A 15339-nucleotide genomic window follows, 5' to 3' on the forward strand; every position below is an offset into this window, starting at 1 on the left:
GATATAAGATGCAGATAGTTATAACAATTTATTTATTTGTATTTTGGGCTAAACCTGATGATTTGATTTGTAGTTGAGACGCATTTATTTTGAAAGGAAGGCTCGACAAATTAGTTTATTGGTGAATCAGATTTATTCAATAAATACTAAATTAATACTTTTCATTACAAATAAGAATGTAGTCTGGTTTTTTCTAAAGAGTTGTTCCATAATTAATCACTGTTTGTCTTTTTCACTCGTACACAAAAGTACATAACTAATAAGTAAAGAACATAAATGTACATTGCACACGTTATATCGTTCATATTATGTACACGTTATATCAGCAGAATATTTATGTGAGTGTAAGAAAGAGACACTATCGAATTTATTTATCATTCGTGTCCTAACTACTGTTGTTTAATATTGCAAAGTACTTCTATCACACTAATATACGAGTAAGTTGACAGTTTCGGCATAACTGCATATCAATTAGAACTTTGCAGTAATTCTGCAATAGTTTCTGCATGAGCAGTTTCAGTGTCACATCCAATGTAATTTTTAAGTTCCGTTCTGATCCTTACGGCGTCGATATAAGAGTCGTAGGGGGGTAAAATGATTCTGGACGGACTGTAGTTGTGTAAAAGGACAATAGCTGTTCTCTTGCCAAAATTAACTTAACACAGTGCGGATACGTTCCAGTTAGTAAGAAATTGTTATACAAAATTTATAGCTTATAGTTAGGCTAAGTTTGGAATTAGTTGTGAAACTATTTAACAGTTTCATTCTCATAGGTTTAACTACTAAAACTTGAACAAGGTACGCTCAGCCAAAATTTGTTGGCAGCTTATTTTAACTTGAATCTTAAGCTGTTAATTATAACTTTACACTTAAACCTTACGAACAAAATACTATCCTATTTTTACTATTTTAATACAATAATAATACACCTTCGATCCTTGTTCGATCCAGTTCGGTCAACTCGGGTGACCAGGGAAAAATATAGAAGTTAATGTTACAATCATAAAATTAACAATTCGTAGATAGACAATAGAAAAAATATCAATACCTACAAGTGAAGGTACTATTATAATTTCGGCCAGTTGTCCAGAAAAATCCCATTTAACGCATATTAAATGCAAATAAACAATTAGATACACGGTCTGATTAATTATGATTCAGTGATAATAGCTGAACTAATACGTATTCGGAATATATACCCTGATTCTACTATTTAAAATATTAAATTAACAAAATATAATGGTTTTATTTCTGCACAACTTTAAAACACATATTTTTAGAACTGTTCAACATATTGACTTACCACTGGTTCGGGAACCCCGATGAAAAAAAAAACGGGTGCCAGACTTGCATGGGGCTAAATTCAACAAAAAAGTAGGGGATAGTAATTATTTTCAAACAAAAATCTTTGCAATGATAATAATATTAATTCAATATAAAAGCACCCCTTGTTCTCTTTGAAGACGAAGAAAAAAAAATAGAGATATAACATGAAGCAGTTATATATTTAATATTAAAGTTATATTAATTGGTTTAACATTTATGATAATAAACGAACCAAATAAACAACGTAGCTGCATTGTAACTCTAAATTAATATAGAATCGGGGTACTATTTTCAATAAAGTAAAACAACGCGTTCCCGCCGAACTAATAATAGCCATTGTATTATTTAAATCGTATGTTTGAGCGCAAAGTAATTAGTAATATGAAAATGCATTGGACGCATTGGCGATTTAAATTGAATCCAATCCAATCGTTGGCCAAAGTCATTTCGGACATTATAGTGATATTTATTTTAGTGAATAGCCTATACATTCGGATTACATAGTTATCCATACAAATATTATAAATGTGAAAGTGTGTCTGTGTGTCGTTAATCCTGGAAGGTTTTTTAAATTTTCTGCCTTTTTTAGGAAAAGTCTTCATGGCATTTTTAGCCTTGTTTGTCTTCTACTCAAACTTTCGTGGCATATTGTTAGCGATTTAACAAAAGTTTATATTATAATATTAGTTAAATGCAATAGTTAATTTAATTATACAGTAGTCTTTAAACAAAGTCTCCAAAAAAATACACTTCTATGAAGTCAACGACTACTGCATTTCTGCAAGTCTTCATTAGAGTAAAATATACGCATGAGTTTTTTAATACCATATTTTAGGTGTATGAACGTGGGCAATATGAACATACCATAATGATCCTTTACCCGAAATACTACCACTTAACAAAAGAAATAAGAAGCCTGAAACACGGAACTGTAATAATATTAATTCAGTTATAACAAGAACATTGCGTGTTATTTTTCGTTTGGGAATTGTTATAATAATCTCTAATGATAGTTGTTTGTTGATAGTTTCGTTTAGTATCCCCCTCGCTGTGGTTACAACTTTTTATAATGATAATAACCACGCTTTTAAAGCGGTATTACCCACTTGGGGTTGCTGTTAAGAATTTTTTAAATGGAAAAATCTTAAAACATTATTTTTTTTGGTTTTTATTAGCTACGATAAGCGATTATACTTTTAACACCAGAAGAGTATTCAACCTCTAGGCCAGGGGGGCATTAGTTTCGTTCGGGGTCCGTTTTAAAAAATGAAAAGACCTTTGCGGTCCACACATTTTGTAAAATAATATTTATTTACAAATCATTGCGAAAAGTGTCAATTTTTGTTGCTTGTTTGGAAATTGGTGCAAGCTATTGACATTAAATCCTGAAGATGTTTATCGGTAAGTCGAGACCGAAATTTATTTTTAAAGAAGTTCATCTTAGAATATGCTTGGTCCGCACACAATGGGTCGGCGGTCCGCCATTTGGTGACCCCTGCCCTAGGCCTTCTGCTAACGCCGGTTTTGTTTAAGGCCTGGCTATTTATAAACACAAGCTATCCCTTTTTAGACGCAGTTTTGTTTTAGCTACTATTGATAATCATTTGTGCATAAAATATAAGCTAGCCCTTTTAAGATGCAGCTTTGTTCAGCTACTATTGATTCTCAGTTGTGCGCTACGATAATAATTTTTATTATAATATTTTCAGAATTTGAAAATTGCTAATGTGCCATAGAAAGTCAACAAACAATGGAATATTTTAACAATGTTCTATAGATAGTTACAGGTAGACAATAAAAACCAAAAAATGACGTTTTCCCCATCTCAAATTTAATATTCCAGCAACACAATCATAATAAAGGGGTCGTGGAAATGTGCTTTTTGCCCTCGAGTAACAAATAAATGAGACACAAAAAGTGTGTCACATTTTCACTGTTTCATTTACTTTTTGTAATGCGCTGAAAACTTTAAACTAATGAATAGAAAGTGGATTAGGTCGAGAGTGAATGGATACGAAATTATTTCATAAATTTTAATGGCACGTATGACGAAAATAACCCTGAAAGAGAAGTCAGTAGAAATATTTTAGCTCTTTTAGTACTTGTCAATAAACATTAATAACTTGTATACTAGCTGTTGTCCGCAATGCACATACATTCGTATATTTTACACTATTTTATCAGAGATTTATTAAACTGTGCATTTTACTGGGGTACGAATCTGTCCAATGTGTTTTTCCCGAAAAGGATACTTTTATTAATACTAGCCCCTGTATTAATACTAGGGTTTCTCAAAGTGGGATACGCGAACGCGACAAGATTTCAGTCAGCGCGCGTTCAGACGTGCGCGTTTTCGGTGCGTTTTCTACTCGCGCGGATTCATCATTCATAGCAATTTCACATGTGCTGAATCGCGAGCAAAAAACGTACAGAAAACGCGCACGTCTGAACGCGCGCTAATGGTGGCTTGATAACTGGCAGGCACGTGCGGCACTCTTTTGGCAGTTTATAATAATATGTTACCTTTTAATTAAATAAAAACCTAATTTTCTTCAACAGTTTTCTTCATTTTCTTTTTACTTTCTGGAGGGGGGGGGGGAATGTCATTACTTAGTGAGGGGTTCGCTGTCGCCTGGAAATATTAACAGGGGTTCGTGGAGCCGAAAGTTTGAGAAACCCTGTACTAGATAATTAACTAAAGTGGGAAAAGGTCACACAGAAAAACACAAACATACTTTCCATTTACAATGTAAGCTTGGTTGAGAATGCTTAAACATCAAAATCTCTCTCTACTAATATTATAAATGCATTATTATTTTTAACAAAAAATTAAAACTGACTTCCAAGGTAAAAACAATAATAACATCCAATAAGAACTAAAAAGTATTAAATAATTTTTCCTATCTAATAGTGCCTTTTTATGAATTCGGCTAAGCCTCAACTTTTGTTAAAATGGGACCAAATTGGAGTGAAACCTAATATAACAAAACACAAATTTTTAAAAGCGGTTCACAAACGGCGGAGTAATCGTTGAATATACAAAAAAAATATCCACATCTGAACATATAACCTCCTCCTTTTTGGAAGTCGGTTAAAAATGTCTAAAGCTGAAATCTGGTATGGAGATACCTTGAATACCGGGAAAAGACATTACATACTTTTATTCCCAGAAAAATTTGCGGCTACCCCGTGAAAACAGCGAACTTCTAGTACCATATAAATATGTATTCACACTATATTGTATTGAAATCGGTTTTGATATTGCGTTTAATTTGAGCTCGTCTCTTGTGAGTCGTAAAATATGGCGAGATGGCTTTTAATTAAATTCAAGAATCCGTGCATGATGTTCTAAGAAAACCTTTATTATAGTTGAAAGAGGTCTTTAAAGTCGCTGAGAAATTGAAGACTTAAGATGAAGTAGGTAAGTAACAATTTGAAAACTGTCTTTTTTGTGTAAATGGAGGCTTCAGGACCGGGAAAATGTTTTCAATAAAAAAAGTGCATTCTATGTATATTTAGATGATTAAGTAGGTAAGTTAGGTTTTATTCAAAATATCCTCTTATCTGTCAAACGCCCAAAATGGGCATTGTAATATGACCTAATATAAATAAAAAATATAAGCCAGCTTATATTGTTTCTCTATTTGTTACACTTCTTACAACATAAACAATAAAACAGAGATGCAAATAAATTAGTGTCAGTGTGAGTATCATGTTCTAAAATCTGATAGAAAATAATATTCGTTAAATATTCGTTTAACCGTCACGCCATTTTCAAAAATTGAAAATTTTCGAAAATGGCGTGAAATAATGAGCCAAGAGGTATTTAGAATATTCGACGACCTCAGCTGTGGCTGTGGTTGGGCGTGTTGTCAGCGCTCAAGCCTGGGGTCGCGGGTTCGAATCCTGCCGACGCGACGGAACAAAAAGTTTTCGATGTTCCTGGTTCGTGGATGTAAGTATATTAAATATGTGTATTATATAATAAAAATCTTTATTAACACTTCATTAGGCGCGCGTTCTACAATTATTAGTAGAACGCTTGTGCATTTTGTGGAATATTATCGGTTACTCAAGGTCTGTTACATACACAGTCTTATTATTCTTCTATTACAAGACAATGAACACATTCAGTGCTCTTGCGGCGACTGATGCGTCCACATGCCGGAGATATTTGACGACAAAAGGGAATTTCTACAACTGTAGAACGCGCGACTACTCGCGCGACATTTTTTTCGTGAACTGCGGTCGATGTTTATTGGTTGTAAGTATATTTTTTACCTTTCATTCATGTTTTTTTGGTACATACAATTTATAAGAAGGTTAGTACTAACTAGAGTGATGATTTTTTCCAAAATAATGGCTTCACGGAGTGGAGAAGAAAGAATTTCGAGATTGCTCGATTTCGAGACACTGATGATGGAGATATCGTGGAGAGTGACCCTGAAAATTTGTTCTTAGAAGAAAAGAAAACTACTTAGAAGAATCCGACACATAATACGGACACAGAACAGGAAGAAAGTAAGCCAGAAATTATCACATTCTATAATAATACCAAATACGGCGTGGATGTTGTGGACAAGATGTGCGGCTCTTACTATGTCTCCAGAAAATCCAGGCGTTGGCCGCTTACTGTATTCTTTGATATGATGAATATAAATGTAATCAACGGGGATCTTGTGCATACAATAAACAAAGGCTACAATTATTTGCATGAAATTGGTTTTGAACTCGTGGCTCCGTGCATAAAGCGCAGAATATCTATGGAAAACATTTCAAAATCATTAAAACTAAAAGGAAAAATTATTTTCGGTCTGAAAAATGCATCTGAGTTGAACCCGGGTCCAGCACAAACCCCCCAACACCGGTCGCGTTGGAAAATGTTCCTTCTGTGGCAGAGCGCTCAACAAGTCAACCAGGAAGCATTCTAACACATATGTAACAAGTGGATTTGCCCTGATCATCAGGTTCTTCTATGTCCAGACTACGCTAAAAATGAAGAATCGGAGGTTGAGCACATGAGCGAATAAAAAAAATTAGTCTTTCAATAATATAAGTTAAAATTTTGTGTTTTTTAGTTATGTATAAGAAGTCTGATTTTTTGTTCCTGACATGTTTAAATTAGTCATATTTTGTTTGTTTTAGTTTTATAATAATGTTTTTCTTATTAGTACCAAAAAATATAATTCAATTTATAAAAATTTCCTTTGAAAACCTTATATTAAAAATGTTCTACATATGTAGAGCGAGCGACTACTAACGTCCCAAAAAGAGGCGCGCCTAATGAAGTGTTAATATATTATGCATAGTATAAAAGTATTAAATATATTATTTCCGTTGTTTGGTACCCGTAACACAAGTCCAGGTACTTACCACGGGGCCAGACTGACGTGGTGTGAAGCGTCCATAGATATTATATAATATATATTAGATATTACTATTATAAAGGAAAAAATAAGTAATTGCTATTTTGTTGTAAATTATTAGTTACCCACTTCATCCACTCATGTATTCAATTATGAAGCGTCTTTGCCTTCTCTTCATAACTTTGACGTCTCTGTGTCTTTGCAATTTTGGATGTGAATAACTTATTACACATTTTATGGCTGAAAAAGTTTTTTATGGTCAATACTAAAAGTAGTTACAAAGAGTACGTATGAGACAAGCGGTGCACATCTCTGGCATACTTATATCATTGGTATTGGCGTACTTATTGTTCGTAGGGGCGTAGCCCTACAGACGCTGAAGGGGAATACTTTGGGTGTTAGTTTGAGGTACCAACTGGTTGTTAGATGATGTGCTGGGTGAGATGAGCTCGAGAAAATCCATTTTTGAATCACTAATTTTATGGAACAATATTTTTTTATCCTAAAATTTTGGTTGCGGCCCGGACACCAAGCTCGACCATAAGTTTGTGGCCATGCCGGCCGGCCGTGTAAAAAAAGGTTGAGTACTTAACAGACAGTTATATTATAGAGCATCGCGCTAACTGATTTTGGCGCGAATGCTGCTTGTATTCGAAAATTTCGAAAGAACTATCTATAAATGTGAAATACCATACATTTTCATTTCTAGCTTGGCTGTTAAATTAATATGAAATACAAGTAGTGAGTACCTTGCACTCATTAGTTGGATATAGAGCTCATGAAACTCAAAGCTACATTTATTAGCTTGCAAGTATGTAAGTTATGAATAATAATAAAAAAACCGGCCGAGTGCGAGTTGGACTCGCCCATGAGGGGTCCGCGGCAGCAATAAGGTTTATTTTTATGAAATTATTAGGTTTTGATTTAATTTTATATCTCAGTTGATTTAATGAAAGTTAATTTAAGGTTTACCATTTAAGACGTATAAATAAAACTACTTGTTAGATCACGTTCAAACCAATTTTCGTTGGTAGTTTTTATAGTAATGTACATCATATATTATTATGTTTTTTAGACTTATCATGCCGAATTTGGCGCATCGGAGTTAGTCTTCTAGTCTAGTATAATTATACTTACTGGAAAGACAAAGTTACTGAAGCACCAAAATTTCTCACGACTCTACTTACCTATTGAGTTGAGACTGTAAATTATAGTTCTCTCAGGCAACTGTTCTGTGTAGTTTAACATTATGACCAATTAAGTATCACTCCTAAACTTACCAGTAACTAGTAAGCAACGGTGCTTCCAACTAAGTTCTTGGACCAGTGAGAATTTATAGCTTCTAGAACATTGTAGAATAATATGTTCACAAGTATTAATACATGTGTAGTGGTTACAGATACAAGGTAGATATTCTGTTATTAGTGTTAATATACTCGTTATGTTCTGCTACATACGGTATGAGAATATTTTTTTTAAATAATATAATATCTATGGACGCTTCACACCACGCCAGTCTGGCCCCGTGCTAAGTACCTGCAGGACTTGTGTTACGGGTACCAGACAACGGAAATATATATTTAACACTTTAATACTAAACATGTCACTATGGCATAAAAGGCACAGCACTCGCCCTCCTAAAATCGTACTTGTCAAATAGAACTCAGAGGGTTGAGATAAATGGTAAAAAATCTGCTGGTGCAAAAATTGAAATGGGGGTCCCACAGGGGTCTATATTAGGACCCTTCCTGTTTCTTATTTATATAAATGACCTGCCATTCTTAATTAAAGATAAACATGGGATAGTATTATTTGCTGATGATACATCTCTTACATTCAATATCAAACGGCTTAATGCGTGTTATGACGAAGTAAATAATGCTCTCTCAAAGATTGTACATTGGTTTAGTGTTAATAATCTTTTACTTAATAGTAAAAAAACAAAATGTATTAAATTCAAATTGCCCAATGTAAGGAAAACGGAAAATGTGCTTTTAAATGGTGATGTTATGGAGCTAGTGGATACAGCTGTATTTTTAGGTATTACACTAGACTCCAAGCTTCAGTGGGGCCCTCATATTGCTGGGTTGGCCGACAGACTCAGTTCAGCAGCATATGCAGTAAGTAAGATTAGACAATTTTCAGATGAAACAACAGCACGTCTAGTGTATTTTAGTTACTTTCATAGTATTATGTCCTACGGCATTTTGCTGTGGGGCAATGCTGCAGATATAAATACAATTTTTGTGCTGCAGAAGCGAGCTGTGCGGGCAATCTACAAGTTGGCCCGTAATACTTCACTTAGAGAAAAATTTAAGGAAACTGGAATCTTAACTGTTGCTTCTCAATATGTCCTATCAAATGTATTATATGTTAAAAAGAATATATATCAATTCACGAAAAAATGTGATACCCATGGGAGAAATACTCGTAATAAACATAAGCTTGAAATTCCGGTGACTAGACTTACTAAAGTCAAAAATTCTTTTAAAGGTCAATGTATACGCCTTTATAATAAGATCCCAGAAAGCGTTCAAAATCTCTCAATTAATAGATTTAAAAAAGTTGTTAAAGAACGTTTGTGTACCAAAGCGTACTATAAAGTTACTGATTTCATGAATGATAGTACACCATGGGAATAAGGTCGCCCCCTGCAGAGCTGTTTCATTATAATATGTATAATAATTGTACATTCGTTGTATTTTATTTAGTCATAATGACACTGTTATTTTATAATATATTTTTTGTAATTTTCCATCTTTTTAGAAAAAGATGGCCCCGTGCGAGTTTCTTACGCCGGTTCTTCTCGCCGGGTTAGTTCCCGAACCGGTGGTAGGCATCTGTGTAGCCCCGACGTTCAGAGAATATTTGAAAAAATTTATTCTGAATAAAAAATTTTGAGTTTGAGTTTGTATTTAAGATTTTTATAGATACACAATACACATATTTAATACACAACCATGACCCAGGTACATTGAAAACTTTTTGTTCCGTCGGCGGGATACGAACCCGTGACCCCCTTCATGATGTTGCCAACATGCCCAACCACTGAGCCACGGAGGTCGTCATACTTGTACCCAATCTACTGTTATTTCAGACGTTGTTATAGTACGTTGCTTATGTCACGACGATTTCAGGATAGTACATAATTTACTCTCAATTCTCAAAATTACCACCCGCCTGTCCACGCTTTGTCTACAACGATCACTCGCCTCTTTTGGCCACATATCCCGCTAGAAGCCTAATAATCTTGAGAGTCTCATACTAGCTGGGCAATTAGAGGGGAAAAGAGGCAGAGGCAGAGTGGCTACACGATGGACAGACGCGATTGTCGAAGCTGCTGACTGCACGTTCCAGGAGGCACTGCATCAGGCCAAAAACAGAGACAAGTGGAGAGCCCTATCCCGAAAAGCAAATTTGGTCACGTCCCTCAACCATGAGGATACTAAGGCTAGTATAAATAGTCAATACTTAAGATGCGACCCGGTCTCGAGACGAGATTCGGCTCTGTGATTGGTCCAAATTTTGACAGCCAACCAATCACAGAGCCTGAACTGTGTCTTGAGACCGAGATGCATCTTGATTACTGACTATTTATACCAGCCTTAATGCTAGCAAGGATATTCACTCTAACTTAAAAAATACTTTTTAGCACCACTTTCACACTGAACTCTATATCCATCGATATGTACCATCGAGGAAGTTGATTCCTATACAATTGACAGACCAACGTTATTTGGTCGAATATGTCTATTCAATGTTAATTGTGATCTGTCAGCTGGGTTTGACGTAACGCGACCAAACTACTTAGGTCCCCGATTTGCATAGGAATCAACTTCTCTGATAGTACATCCATACTCATACACACCCTGATGCATTATCACATTGTTTTGTTACACCCTGTATATTCCTTCTGCGACTGCGCCTGTCTGACATAGCGATCGTTGATTGCGTTTATTAAAAAAACATAAAAATATTTATTTAACAAAAAATAATATATTAAGCTCTGAATGAACATTATGACAACCATATAATATTACTAGCTGTCCCGGCAAACGTTTCTTTGCCACATAAAGTATTTCGCCCATATATTTATTGTATAGAAGTGAATAAAATATAAGGATGTCACCATGGCAACGTCCATTGCTATCCCGTCGCACAAAAAATGGTCGCCGTCAGTCTCGAGTTGTAATAATTTACTATTATTTATTCAACAAATGCACTTATCAATATAAAAAGTACTTACCTAGTAGCCGATTCTCAGACCTACTGAGTATGCATATAAAATTTTGTGAAAATCAGTAAAGCCGTTTCGGAGGAGTACGGTAACTAACATTGTGACACGAGAATTTTATATATAAGATAAGATAATAGTATTATAATAGGATTCTGTGAAAATTTCAACTGCCTGCCTGTTGTAATTATTGGTATCGAGCAAAAAAGGCCAAAAAAATCATGTTTGTTGTATGGGTGCCCCCCTTAAATATTGATTTTACTTTGTTTTCAGTATTTGTTATTATAGCGGCAACAGATATACACAATCTGTAAAAATTTCAGAACTCTAGCTATAACGGTTCTTAAGATACAGCCTGGAGATAGACAGAAGGACAGACAACGAAGTCTTATAGTGATAGGGTCCCGTTTTTACCCTTTGGGTACAGAACCCTAAAAACGGTGACTTGATAAGTAATGGAATTGAAGAAACTCCTCGGAATTTACAACGACAACCAAAGTGATTACCAATTCTAGCAAAGGTCGATCTTTAAAACTTTTCCTAATATTCGTAAACGCTTATCCAAACACTGGATGGATATTGACCACTGCGTATCTCAATTCGTTACCAGCCATGGAAATTTTAAAGTCAAACTTAACGGATCTAAGTTACTAGCATCGGTCGAGCACATAGGTAGAAATGGTAGAATATGTACGACCGAAGGCAGTAGGTATGTTTGAATCATGTTCTCTGGGAGAGTTTTTTCTGCCAAGACGAAAGAACTACAATGCTAGACAACCTACAGTGTAAATCTGATGTCGCATACTACGGTGATCGTGGACAGCAGGAAATTAATCCGTGCCTTCAAGCGTTTTTGTCATAATTATTATTGGCAACAGTCTAACACAACAAATTCCAATATTAATTTAGCTATACTTAGTACAGTTACAATTTTTATAATTATAGTTTATTTTCGTGGTGCATTAAACATTTCGTGTGTAATGTAGATCCAAATAAAATAGTCGTAGATGGGTGTTCAATTTTGTAAATCTCGATTTTAATAACATACATTCACGCGGACGAAGTTGCGGGAAATAAATATAGAACGTAGTTTCATCTCAAGTTAGTAAGAGTTATTTATCAGGTCAGCGAGGTGTCAGTCACAGTGCAGCTGTTATCTCACCCTCGTCAGACATGACGTGCTCTTATTACATACAACTTCCACACATAATATTGTAGATACAAACATGAGGGTACAAACATGATTTATACGTGAGTTCGGCACGAATGGGCCGGCTCGACCGGAGAAATACCACGTTCTCACAGAAAACCGGCGTGAAACAGCGCTTGCGCTGTGTTTCGCCGAGTGAGTGAGTTTACCGGAGGCCCAATCCCCTTCCCTTTCCATCCCTACCCTCCCCTATTACCCTATTCCCTCTTAAAAGGCCGGCAACGCACCTGCAGCTCTTCTGATGCTGCGAGTGTCCATGGCCGACGTGACCCGTTTGCTCGTTTGCCCCCTTCAAAGAAGGCCTTTTCCCTGCAGTACTTAAAAAGTCGATTATTACTCCTATATTTAAAAACGGAACAACAACTGAAACAAGCAATTACAGACCCATATCTGTACTACCTGTTATTGCTAAAATAATTGAGAAACTTATAAATAGTCGCATAATTGATTATTTAACCAAATTTAAATTGATCTCAAAAAATCAGTTCGGTTTCACAAAGGGTAAATCGACAGAAGATGCAATTACTCTGTTAACCTCCACCATAACTGACCATCTCGACAAGGGAAGAAAATGCTTGTCAGTCTTTTTAGATCTTAAAAAGGCTTTTGACACAGTCTCAATATCCATTCTAATAAAAAAGTTAGAAAACATAGGTATCAGAGAAAAAGCCCTAGATCTTTTAAAAAGCTACTTGAAGCAAAGGACGCAATCAGTTAAAATTGGAGCCTATATTAGCGACGATCACGACATCTCCTGCGGTGTGCCTCAGGGAAGCGTTCTTGGACCAACGCTTTTCCTGATTTACATAAATGACCTCTGTAAACTCAAACTTAATGGTGCCACAATAGTGTCCTATGCAGACGACACGGCCTTGGTTTTTTCGGGTACAACTTGGAATGCTGCTCAGGTAGCTGCAGAATCAGGTCTAAGAAAGGTTGCTCTGTGGCTGGAATCCAATCTGATTACCCTGATTATATCAAAAACTAATTACCTATGTTTCTCTATCACAAACCGTACCTCGCCTGGTGATACTTTCAAAATCCAGCTCCATACTTGTAGTGCTACAAAATCATGCAATTGCCCCACTCTTCAACGATTAAGTGTCACCAAGTATTTAGGGTTAAACATTGACTATAAGCTTACCTGATCCTCGCAGATTGAAGCATTAGTTGGTAGGCTAGGAAAACTGAAATGGGTTTTTAAGATACTAAGACATATCGCCTCTGAAAAATTATTAAACCAGCTTTATGTCTCACTAGCACAATCAGTCATATCATATTGCATACCGGTCTGGGGCGGAGCTTGTAAAACTAAAATTATCGACGTCGAGCGAACACAGAGATCCCTTATAAAAATAATGTACAGATTACCCTATAAGTTTCCTACAAATGAACTCTATAACATGAGTCAGCTGTTATCTATCAGAAAATTATACATACTCAACACGGTTACCAAACTACGTAAGACCTTACCTGTGCAACCAAATGATGTAACCAAAAGAAGAACTGCCATCATCAATTACAAAACATGTAAAACGCATTTTGCTTCTAGACAGTTTGAAATTCAGTCTGTAAGATTATACAATCGTATAAATAAACTCCTTAACATACATATTTTAAGCCACATAGAGTCTAAGAACCGTATCACGGAATGGCTTAAGTCCTTACCTTATGAAGAAACTGAATGCCTTCTTTACATAACTAAATAGGATGCACACACACACACGTACGCACGCACACACACACACACACACACACACACACACACACACACACACACACACACACACACACACACACACACACACACACACACACACACACACACACACACACGCACACGCATACATACCTACTAACAACAATTAATGTAGTAAACTATAAAGAATAATTATTAATTATTAAGTATATAACTGAACTTGACACATACAAGCCAGGTTGGCCAACGGTGGCGATGGATCGGGATGAATGGAAGGACTTGGGGGAGGCCTTTGCCCAGCAGTGGGACAGCATAGGCTCTTAAAAAAAAAAAAAAAAGTATATAACTATGTAACAAGTATTGAACTGAAGTAAGCTGTTTAAATATTTTGCTAATGAAGAGCGGAGATTTCTGGCACAAGTCTCTACTTAATAGAAATCTCCACCAATGTTTTTGTAACGCTGTATTTTTTGTGAATAAATAAATTTATTATTATTATTAATTTATTATTGTATTCACAGGGAAATTGACGGACGTAATTTGATCAGATCATGTTGAACCATACTCCGAACTTCAAAATGCTTCGGCCGAGTGATCGAATCATGATTAACATTGACTTGACAGTAAGTACTTACGTCTTGCTAAATAATTGAGTTTTACTAACGACCTAGAATCAATTACACTGATCAAATGAAACTGTTTTTATTAACAGGAAATTTGACAGACCTACGAAATTTAGTCGGGCTATGTTAAGCCCATCAAACAGATCACAAAATTACCAACTTAGGGTCAATTCAGACCGCAACGCGACGCGTAGATACATTTTAAAATTTATATGGATTTGACAGATTCACAAGACGTCTCAGGCAATTGAAATCTGTCAAATCCATACAAATTTATGTCGCGCCACGCCTCGCCTCGCCTCGTCACGTTGCGGTCTGAATTGACCCTTAATCACACATATCCGCTAACTGCCTATGAACTTATTTCTATGATAGTACTGGTTATATTAACTTAACATTATTTTTATGGCAATTTAAGATATTAATGCATTCTGTAAATTATGAGCTCTTTACAGATTAACTATAATGTTTATACAGTTAATCTGCTAGGTTGATTATAAATTAATAAAGAGTAAAATCAATATAATGAACTGACGTGCACTTTCAATATGCATGACTTGCCCCTTTTAAAGATTCACCAAACGAGGACGTTAAATATTCATTGTGTTGTATATTTTAATATGCAAACATTCTCTTCAAATGAAAATTTAGATAATAATATTATATTATATTGAAATGAAAACGTGTTGTCTCCTTCGTTTACTGATTAGATGTCGAATAATATATTTTTTTTTACTATTTACTAACCATCTTGATTTGGTTCCTCGCATTCTTTTGTTTCGTTCTAGAATGTGCTACGAATCGAGTTGGTCATGGATGACTTCACTCGATTTCGTAGGCCTTCATGGTTTCTTATGTGAGTAAAAGAGGTAGCGGTATTT

The sequence above is a fragment of the Aricia agestis genome, chromosome 12 (genome assembly GCF_905147365.1).
Source record: "Aricia agestis chromosome 12, ilAriAges1.1, whole genome shotgun sequence".
Classification (NCBI taxonomy): domain Eukaryota; kingdom Metazoa; phylum Arthropoda; class Insecta; order Lepidoptera; family Lycaenidae; genus Aricia; species Aricia agestis.